This window comes from Felis catus, chromosome B3 (genome assembly GCF_018350175.1).
Source record: "Felis catus isolate Fca126 chromosome B3, F.catus_Fca126_mat1.0, whole genome shotgun sequence".
In the NCBI taxonomy this organism is placed as follows: domain Eukaryota; kingdom Metazoa; phylum Chordata; class Mammalia; order Carnivora; family Felidae; genus Felis; species Felis catus.
Genome location: NC_058373.1, coordinates 113,431,287 through 113,442,111, shown reverse-complemented (window position 1 = coordinate 113,442,111; position 10,825 = coordinate 113,431,287).

Sequence of the window (10,825 nt, the reverse complement as noted above, 5' to 3'; positions counted from 1 at the left end):
ATTTCAACTCAGGTCATGATCCCAGGGTCATGGGGTCATGCTCTACATTGGGCTCTGAGCTGACAGTGCAGAGCCTGCTTGGGATTCTCTTTCTCCCCTTCTCTGCCCCTTCTCCACTCACTCTCTCTCTTTCAAAATAAATAAATAAACATTTTTTAAAAATAGAAAGAGAAGGTAACCCCCCCCCCCCCAGAAGAATAGTGAAAGAAGTCAGGAGAGTAGTCTCCTTTGGTGGGAAAGGGATAGAGACTGGGAGGGGGCATGTTGGGAACCTCTGTGGGGATAAGTGTTCTGTTTTTTGAGGTGGGTACTGGTTACAGAAGTGTGCTCATTTTGTGAAAATTCATTGAGTCAAATGCTTGATTTGTGCGCTTTTCTGTGTTTTATGTTATGTATCAATAAAGTTAACACATACGTGTACATGCCAAGGAAAGAGTTTCAGTGCATGGGCTCTAGAGTGGACTTCCTGGTTCAGATCCCAGCTGATCTACTTACAAGCTCCATGGCCCTGGGTAAGTTATTCAGTTTCCTCACTGTGCAATGGGCATGGTGAAAAAAAAAAAAAAGATATACCTACTTGTTTTAAGTATTAATTAAAGAGATAGAAATTTTGAGACAGAAACTTGCATATAGGAAACACTGTAAAAGAGTTGGCTGTTTTGATTAACTGTATTGATTCCTGGCTCCTTTGCTATCCCACTTGCTTTACTCATGGGGTGAAGGGCAAAAAGGGAGAGGTTGTGAATGGGAGTAACATTTCAGTTGGATGCTATTAAAGATGAGGGAAAACACAAGACAAAAAGCTAGCAGATATTCTCAGAGCTCTCTGGAAATGTGTGAGAGGGTGGGAGGAGGGTTCACAGCCCTTGCTCACTCAATATCCCTCTCCTGGATGGTACAACAGGCAAGGAGTCAGAACGATACCCAAGAGTTATATCCTGGTTCTGCTCCTTCCTTTGAAGCCAGAGGAGGCTCCAGGAGGATGCACGTGATGAAGAAGAATCCTGTGGCAGGCAGGTGTTCACTCCCTCATTCATTTATTTAACATATACTTACTAAGCACCTCTTGGTGTCAGGCATTGTGCCCAGTATCCTGAAGACACAGTTCCTGCTCCTTGGGAATCTCATGGGCCTGATGAACAGAACAGATCATTCCAAGGAGGGATCTCTCTTGACTCCCATGTTGCCTCTCTCCTTTCCTTCCACGTCTCCTGCTCTGGCTCCAGTTCACTGCATCCACGTCAGCTGCAGAGCCCTCAAAGTCCAAGAAGCCCCTGAGGAGATCTTCCCACTGGCACTCTCCAGGGCCCCTCTCATAGAAGTTGATGCCCACTGAGCCAGCAGGTCCAACTGATTGGGCAGTCTTTTTCTGACACACCCAGGGACACTGGGTCTGCAACACCTCACAGAGTTTATGTGAAAACAAGATCTGTTGGTGTTTTATGCTTACAGTCCTTCCTTCCCTATGAAATCAGGGCCAGGATCAGCCAGAGAAACAGACCCAATGCCATACTACACAAGGGAAAGTACATCTAATGATCTCAAATCTGGATACCTTTGAACTAATGTTTTCTGGTTCCCCAGTGCTACTGAATCAAACCCAAGATCTTCTGCATTTGTGGAGATGATATTCAATTTATATAGAATTATGGAAATACACAGTTTGCTAAACACACACACATTAAATATTATAATCCTAAAACCACCTTTCAGTGATTGATTAGTCCCACCAAATGTTACACTGTGTTACAAAGCAATAATAATTTAAATAGTGTGGTACAAGTGGGTGAATGGTCAGACAACTCAACGGAACAAAATGGAAAGCCAAAAAACAGATCGAAATACATGTGGAAATTTAGATATGATAAAAGCACTATTTCAAATCAGTGTGTGGGGCAGGAGCGAGATAGATTATGTAATAAAGTATTACACTACCTAGGTATCCAGCTGGGGAAAAGTAAACCTGATACTTACCTTACTCTTTACATCAAAATTTCAAATAGACCAAAGACGAAACTACAAAACATGGAACCATTAATGTATTAATAAGAACCATTGGACAAATTTTAAAATAATTTTAGAGTTGTAAGACCCTTCTAATAGGACAGGAAACCCAGATATTAAAAAAAGAAAACAAAAAAAAATCTTCATGACAAAAACTACCATATATTAGGCGAGACAAAAGAGAAACTGGTGGAGGGGGTGGAATATCACAACACATATTGCAGACAAGAGTTGAATTTATTTAGTATTTAAAGAACTCATACAGATCACTAAGAAAAAGAATAAACAACCCCACTGAAATAACAGTTTGAAGAAAAGGAAATACAAGTGGCTGTCCAACTTCACTCAGAACAAGAGAGATGCAAATTAAAATTACACTGGAGCTACTTCTCACTTAACAGATTGGCAAAGACCAAAAAAATTATAACATGGCCCATTGATGACAGCATGAAAAAATAATGATGGACTGCTAGTGGGAGAGTTGATTGTTACAGCCTCCAGAGAGAAGTGTGATAACATCTAATAAAGGAAAGCATGCACCTGTTGACCTGGACATTTCACATACATTTATTTATAAGGCTGTTATTGCAGCAATACGTATATATAGCAAGAGCTGGGAAACCTAACTGTCCCAGAGTACAGCCATACAATGGCTTTTTATAGCTATAAGAAAAGAATAAACACTTTTTAAACATATGGATAATGGAACAATCTTTGAGACAAGTTAGGTAAACAATCAGGGAGGACGACCATGTTTATAATATCCCACCATTTGCTTAAAAAATGGAGGGAATTGGGGCGCCTGGGTGGCGCAGTCGGTAAGCGCCCGACTTCAGCCAGGTCACAATCTCGCGGTCCGTGAGTTCGAGCCCCGCGTCGGGCTCTGGGCTGATGGCTCAGAGCCTGGAGCCTGTTTCCCATTCTGTGTCTCCCTCTCTCCCTGCCCCTCCCCCGTTCATGCTCTGTCTCTCTCTGTCCCAAAAATAAAATAAACGTTTAAAAAAAAAATGGAGGGAATATATGGGCATATTTGTTTGTATATGCATAGACTATCTCAGAAAAGATAACAAGAAATAATAGATAATGATAGTCACTTCTAAAAGGACAGGGGGACTGGAGGAAGAAGCTTTTCACCAAATGTACCCTTTTGTACCTTGTGAACTTATAACCTATGGCTTATTAAAAATTAAATTAAGTTTTTGAGCAAAAAGATCCAGATGACTTTGAAACACCTTACTGGTTTAATTTTATTAATCATTGCAATACCACAAAACAAAGCTATTTCTCAAACCAGCATGGAGACATTCTTAAACATGTGTTGCCACATAAGCAAAGCCATTATTATGACCTTCATCACTGTAATCGACATTATAATGATTACTTCATCATTGTAATCAACGCCAAAGGACCATGGAGCAGTACCTGGTTTTTAGGAACTTTCAGTCTGAAACAGACATAGATATAAACCAGAGAGAGAAAACAGGATGAAAATACCAGAAGACCCAGTACAGAGCAGATCTGAAGTTCAGGGATGAAAAAGCACTCATTAGTTGCAACACCACTGAGAAGGGCCCTCTTCCTACCCCTGGCAAATCACAAGTCAGAAGATAACACCATCTTCCATGGCATGCTATGAAGCTGGGAAGCTGCTCCATGATTTGACCTTTGGTCCGAATTTAAGTGGAGTCACTGCACTGGCTACCTGGTTATCCCTGTGCTGATTAGTCTAGAAAGGAGCCTGTTATGAATTAGAGTGGGAGAGGGGCAGCTGGGTGACTCAGTCGGTTAAGCTTCTGACTCTTGACGTTAGCTCAGGTCACAGTCTCAGAGTTCATGAGTTTAAGCCCTACGTGGGAATCTGTGCTGACAGCTCAGAGCCTGCTTGGGATTCTCCCTCTCTCTGCCCCTCCCCTGCTCGCTCTGTCTCTCGCTCTCTCAAAAAATAAAAAATAAATAAAAAATAATCAGAGCAGGAGAAAGAACTCTTTCTCTCGTTCCCCTCCACTAGTCTTAAAATCACAGATTCTGGAAGGTAGGCAAGTAAAAGGTCACAAATCCATTCCTACTGCAAATCATCCCCCACTTTCCTGAAAGGGCTCATGCAGTGCCACATAGATATTTCCATTTCCAGTCATAAGGAGCTTGCTGCCTCCTCCCATGTCCCTACCCCAAACTTCACCAAAATGGAAGCACATATTTGTATTTGTTTTATCCAATAATAATGATTGTTCCTTTTTCTCGATTTTAAAAGGTGAAATAAACACACTATCTTTCCAAAAAAGAAAGGAAAGAAAGGAAAGGAAAGAAAAGGAAAGGAAAGGAAAGGAAAGGAAAGGAAAGGAAAGGAAAGGAAAGGAAAAAAGTTTGCTGCTAATATGCAAGTTCTATTGATTTTCCCCCCATGGGTCAGGCAGTGTTGACATTCCAGACCAGATAATTCTTTCTCATGAGGCTGTCCTGTATATTGGAGGATCTGTGGCATTCAATAGTAGATACCAATAGTACTACTACTGCCATGTGAGAACTAAAATGTCTCCAGACATTGCCAACTATCCCCTGGGGGACAAAATCCACTGCCTTCCAGGATGGGCCTTCACTATAACAGTATGATAAAACTTGGATTAGAGCACAGTAATGCCTTTGACTCAGCTGGAATCTAACCAAGCTAACCTGCTAATCTGGTCAGTCAGTATGTTAACTCTTCAGGGCCTAGGGTCGCTGCCCATCTCCAAATTCTTTTGCCCTTCAAAACTTCATCTTCTCCCAGCTTAGTTCTGTCTACCTCTTTTTTGTTTTAAGTTATTTATTTTTTTAGGTTTATTCATTTTTCAGAGACAGAGCGTGAGCAGGGGAGGGGCAGAGACAGAGGGAGACACAGAATCTGAAACAGGTCTCAGGTTCTGAGCTGTAAGCACAGAGCCCTACGTGGGGCCCGAACCCACGGATGCTGAGATCATGACCTGAGCTGAAGTTGGACACTTAACCAACTGAGCCACTCAAGCGCCTCCCCCCTTTTTGTTTTAATTTTTGTTTGAGAGAGAGAGTGCAAGCAGGGGAAAGGGGCAGAGGGAGAGAGAGAAAGAGAGAGAGAGGGAGAGAGAATCCCAGGAAGGCTACATGCTCAGTGCAGAGCCCAACATGGAGCTCAGTCTCACCACTCTGGGATCATGACCTGAGCCAAAACCAAGAGGTGGACGCTCACCTGACTGAGCCATCTTAGGTATCCCTGAACACGAATGTTTATAGTGACTTCATTATCGTCAGATGAGTCAGCAACTTCCTGGACCCTGGGTCCCTTGACCTCCTCATTTCCAAGAACCTCCTCCCCTCCCTCATCCCGGAACTTCAGTCTGTCCACACCAGAAACCATCCACCTCTAACATACTACATTCAGACCCCCCACCATTCTACAGCATCTCCTACTCACTTAGCTCTCTTGTGGCATGAATCCCAACACTGTGGTTTTTTAGCACCAGGAGTACCCCCTGACCACTATAGCCCTGCCTGTCATCACTTCCTTAAATTTTCCAATCGAGATTTCACTCTTCACTTCAGTCATTCTCTTGCCAATATCCTTGGCCTCCTGGTCCTCTTGTCTTTCTGTCCCAAGAGCCTAATAAAACCTCAATTCTGGATGAACCATCCATCTGTCTGCTTTGTGCAGCTGGATGATGAGAGCTCCTCGAAAAAAGTCACATCACCTTCCATGTTGGTGCCATTATAAGTACATAGCCGCCAACACGGCCCAGGGCCTCCAACTAAACCGTCAATCCTTTTTTTATTTCCCTAAACCCCACTAACCTAATCTCCACAGTGATTATTTCACATGTGCACTCCTCTTCTTAAACTTCTTGTCTACCCCCCTCAATTTCAGCATGTGTCCTGGCCTCTACACACACATATACACATATACATACATACATATATACATACATACATACACATATACACAATTAGGACCATCAGAAAGAAAGTTCTTTTATATTCTTCTACCAAGCTCATAAATCTATTTGAATTCATGCTTATCACATCTTTCTCTCCTCCTAAGATGAATTTCACTCCATCTCATCCTCTTCTGCTTTCTTGGGGACCCATTCTGTCACTTATCTTCTATCTCCCCATTCAACTTTTTCCTCTGTGCTCTTTAAAAATGGTCCTTCCAGGGGCGCCTGGGTGGCACAGTCGGTTGGGCGTCCGACTTCAGCCAGGTCACGATCTCGCGGTCTGTGAGTTCGAGCCCCGCGTCGGGCTCTGGGCTGATGGCTTGGAGCCTGGAGCCTGTTTCCGATTCTGTGTCTCCCTCTCTCTCTGCCCCTCCCCCGTTCATGCTCTGTCTCTCTCTGTCCCAAAAAATAAATAAACGTTGAAAAAATAAATAAATAAACATTTAAAAAATAAAAATGGTCCTTCCATTGCACCTCCCCCTTCTGATAGGAACCTCTTCTCTCCTTCCCAGCTTGATAGAGTTGTCAATACTTTCTTACTTTCTACTCAGCCCTCAACCTATTCCAATCAGGGTCCCACCGACCACTTCTCTGAAACTGTACTCCACAACGTCACCAATGACGACTATGATGCTACATCTAGTGGACACATTTCAGCTCTTATCTTGCTTAACTTTTCAGTACTATGGCACATTTGAATACTTTCTATTTTTAACAGCTTTATTAAGGTGTAATTGACGTGCAATAATCTGCACATGTTTAAATTATACACTTCAATGAGTTTTGACATTTGTGTACACTCATGAAACTCTCACCACAGTCAAAACGATGAATCTGTCCATCACCCCCAAAAGCTTCCTCAGTTTCTTTGGTATAACCTTCCCATCCCTCTCCACTTCCCCCATCCCCAGGAAGCCACTGATCTGTTTTCCATCACCACAATCTATGATCCACATTTTGCACTTAATAGAATTTTATATAAATGGAATCATACAATATTCATTCTTTATTGTCTGACTTCTCTCATTCAACATAATTATTTGGAGATTCATTCAGGCTGTTGTGTGTGTTGGAAGGCTATTCCTTCTTATATCTGAGTAATACTTATTTCATTATGTGGGTATAGCATCATTTGTTTATCCATTCAACCTGTTGATGGGACATTTGGGTTGTTTCTTGGTTTTGGTTATTGCAAATAAATCTTTTATGATCATTCACACACAAGTCTTTGTATGAATAAACTTTCATTTCTCTTGGGAAATTACTGAGGAGTCCTATGATAGGTGTATGTTTAAATTGTATTTAATTTTGGAGAATGCCTGGGTGGCTCAGTCGGTTGATCATCCGACTTTTGATTTCAATTCGGGTCATGATCTCACGGTTCGTGAGTTTGAGCCCCATGTTAGGTACTGTGCTGGCAGTGCGAAGCCTGCTTGAGATTCTCTCTCTCTCTCTCTCTCTCTCTCTCTCTCTCTCTCTGCCCCTCCCCGTGCACTCTCTCTGTCTCTCTCAAAATAAATAAACTTTAAAAAATTATATTTAACTTTAAAGAAAATTGGCAAACTATTTTCCAAAATGGTTGTACCATTTTACATTCTCAAAAGCAGTGTATGAGGGGTGCCTGGGTGGCTCAGTCGGTTAAGTGTCTGACTTCTGCTCAGGTCATGATCTCACAGTTCGTGGGTTCAAGCCCTGCGTTGGGCTCTGTGCTGACAGCTCAGAGCCTGGAGCCTGCTTTGATTCTGTGTCCCCCTCTCTCTCTGCCCCTCCCCTGCTCATACTCTGTCTCTCTGTCAAAAATAAATAAACATAAAAAAATAAAAAAGAAAAGCAGTGTATGAGAATCCCACTTGTTCCACATTCTCATCAATACCTGGTCTGGTCAGTCTTTTTTATTTTAGCCACTATAGTAGATGCATGGTAGTATTCTAGTGTGGTTTTCATCTGCTTATCCCTAATGACTAATGATATTGAGCATTTTGGGGTGTGCTCATTTGCCATCTGCATATCTTCGTTGGTGATGTATCTGTTCAAACCACTTGACAACTTTAAAGATTGAGTTATTTTCTTAATCCTGAATTTGGAGACTGAAAAAAAAAACATTCTGACTACAAATACTTTATCAGATATGTGATTTGCAAGTATTTTCTCCCCATATTTGGTTTCTTTTCATTATCTTCCAAAGAGCAGAAGTTCTTAATTTTGATGAAGTCTAACTTATCAATTTGTTCTTCTTTGGATCATGCTTTTGGTGCTGTTAAGTGATATGTCTTGAAATAACTTTTTAATGCATTCCATTACACCACATTCCCCAGATTCCTTCCCGTGCCAGTTACCAATTTATAGCCTCTCAGCTCCAATTCATCCTGATTGCCTGCTCTGTGAAAGTGGAAATGGACACTTGAAATAGGTTTTTCTTTGCTATCTGGCATAATGTTAAACTTTGTCAATAGATGGCACTGGTGAGACATTGCAGGAGGAAAGGGGTTTGCTTCTTTCTGCTAGCTGCACAGGTTTCTGCAGCAAGCTGGGCTCCTGCAACACGAGGCTCTTGCGGTGCACACACCTTCTCTCTCGGCACTCAGTGGCCAGCAGCTTCCTTTTCAGGGTTTTGGAACAGAGCTCCTTCAGTGAGACACCTCCCTGTAGATAGCTTTCCCTGGCACGGTACACATTGAATTTCCAGCAAATTCCACAGGTGTAGCACCACAGCAACTTCTCTTGCATTCAGAATTCAGTGCACTGTGCCTGTCCTTTTCCAGCAAGGTCTGGGAGTGAAGGCGTCTCTTCCTCGGGGGCGCTATTTCAGCCCCAAGTGGTGGCTATTTTATATGATATTGTATTATTTCTATTACATCTGCTATTAAAATTTTAAATTATTATATTTTATTGCTCTTTTTTAAATGTTTTTTCACTTTTGAGAGAGACAGAGAGAGACAGAGCATGTGTGGGGGAGGGGCAGAGAGGGAGACACAGAATCTGAAGCAGTATTTTTGTTGCTCTTCTAATCTTTAGAGTTCTCTTTACTTCTTCCTAGCCCACAGGTTGGCAAACCACGGGCTAAATACAACCCACTGCTTGTTTTTGTAAATAAGTTCTATTGGAACATGCTCACTCATCTACATATCATTTAGGGCTGCTTTTACGCTGCAACAGAGCGTAGCTCTGAGTAGCTGCAACAGAGACCATAGGCTCCCAAAGCCTAAAATATTTATTTTCTTTACAGAAAAAGTTTAATAACCCCCATATTTGCCAGTTCCTCATTACTCCAATCTCCTGTTATGGCTCATAATTCTTTATATTAAACTTTCCCTGTTCAAATTACTGTGGGGTTTCTCTAATCTCGTTGGACCCAGTCTAATACCTTATCAACTTCTCTGTCCATTTTCCACGATCCATTTTCAGGCTCATCTTCCTCTACCTATTCCATAATGTTAGTGCTGCCCCAGACCCTCCTCTCTACTTTCTGTCATCGCTTCTCTAAGCCACTCATTTGCTTACCCATCTTCCATTATTGGGTTTAACCAATGGTTTTTAATCTGGGTTCTGTGAATGAAATTTCATGCAAATTTTGTATGGATGTGCAAATGCACATACATATGGGGAGGAGGTCTCCAGCCTCATCTTTGGGCAACGTGGCTTAGTAGTTAAGGGCACAGACCCTGGGTACACCTTTCTTAAGTCTGAATCCCAGTTCTGTCACTATGGCCTGGGATAATTTATTTAACCTTGCTATTGCCTCAATATCCTGGTTGGTAAAATAGAAAAAAATGTAGTCCTACCTCATAGAGTTATTGTGGGAATTAAGGTAGTTAATTTATAGAAAGCACTTGGATAGGGCCTGACACATAATAATTACTATTGAAGCATTGGCTATTATTACTATTTCTAGCACTCCCTCTGGCCCCTGTGCCCCAGCTAGACCAATGCTTTCCATTGCTCTGGTGCCCCTGCTTTCTCAGACTCTAAGCTCTCCAGTGGGCTTTTCCCTCTGCCCAGAGCACTCTTGCCTATATATTGTTTGCCCACTAGCTCCTGACCTTCCCTCAGGCCTCAGCTCAAATGTTATTTCCTCAAAGAAGCTTTTCCTGATCTCCAGACTAGGAGAGGCTTCATGCTATGATCCTTGTTTCCTTCATGAGATCATGTTGTTTCCTTCCTTGAGCTCATGTCTCCCATGAGTTCATGTTGCTTCATGTTGTTTCCTTGTTGAGATCCTTCATGCTATTATGCTTTCCTTATTTTCCCTCATAACCCTCATCATAATTTATTCAAGGTGATCCTGAATCAAGAAGTTCCTCCCTGATAGCCCATAAGCTCTGAGAGGGCAGAGGTCATTTCTGCTTGGCTCCCTGCTGTACCTCAGCATAATGCCTAGTACACTGTAGGAATACCATAAACATTCATCAAATGAATGGATGGAATGAATAAGGAACAAAATACATGAAAGTCTTTTAATAAAGGTATAAAAACCTGTATACATATTAGGTATCACAATAATGAGCATATGACAAAATCTGATGATTATTAGATAAACTAACATTAAATCAGTAAAAAATTGTATTGTGTGAAGGAAACCTCCTCTTCAAGTTCTATAAAACACTCATTAAAATTGATCTTGGAACATGTCTTTCAGTCATTTGGAAATGAATTATCCCAATTATTGACTTGTCAAAACATCCTCTGCCTCTACCTCCTGGAAGCCAGATATAGGCCTCAGATGGTAGAGCTGAAAGGAATAATTGAACAGGGAAACTGTTTGTTCTCAGAGAATTTTCATGGCCTTAATTCAAGACAGGATTATGTATTTTCACGAGTAAGCAAAATCAACTGTGCTAATCTGAGAAATTCATTGCTACCCTGGGAGTTAATATATC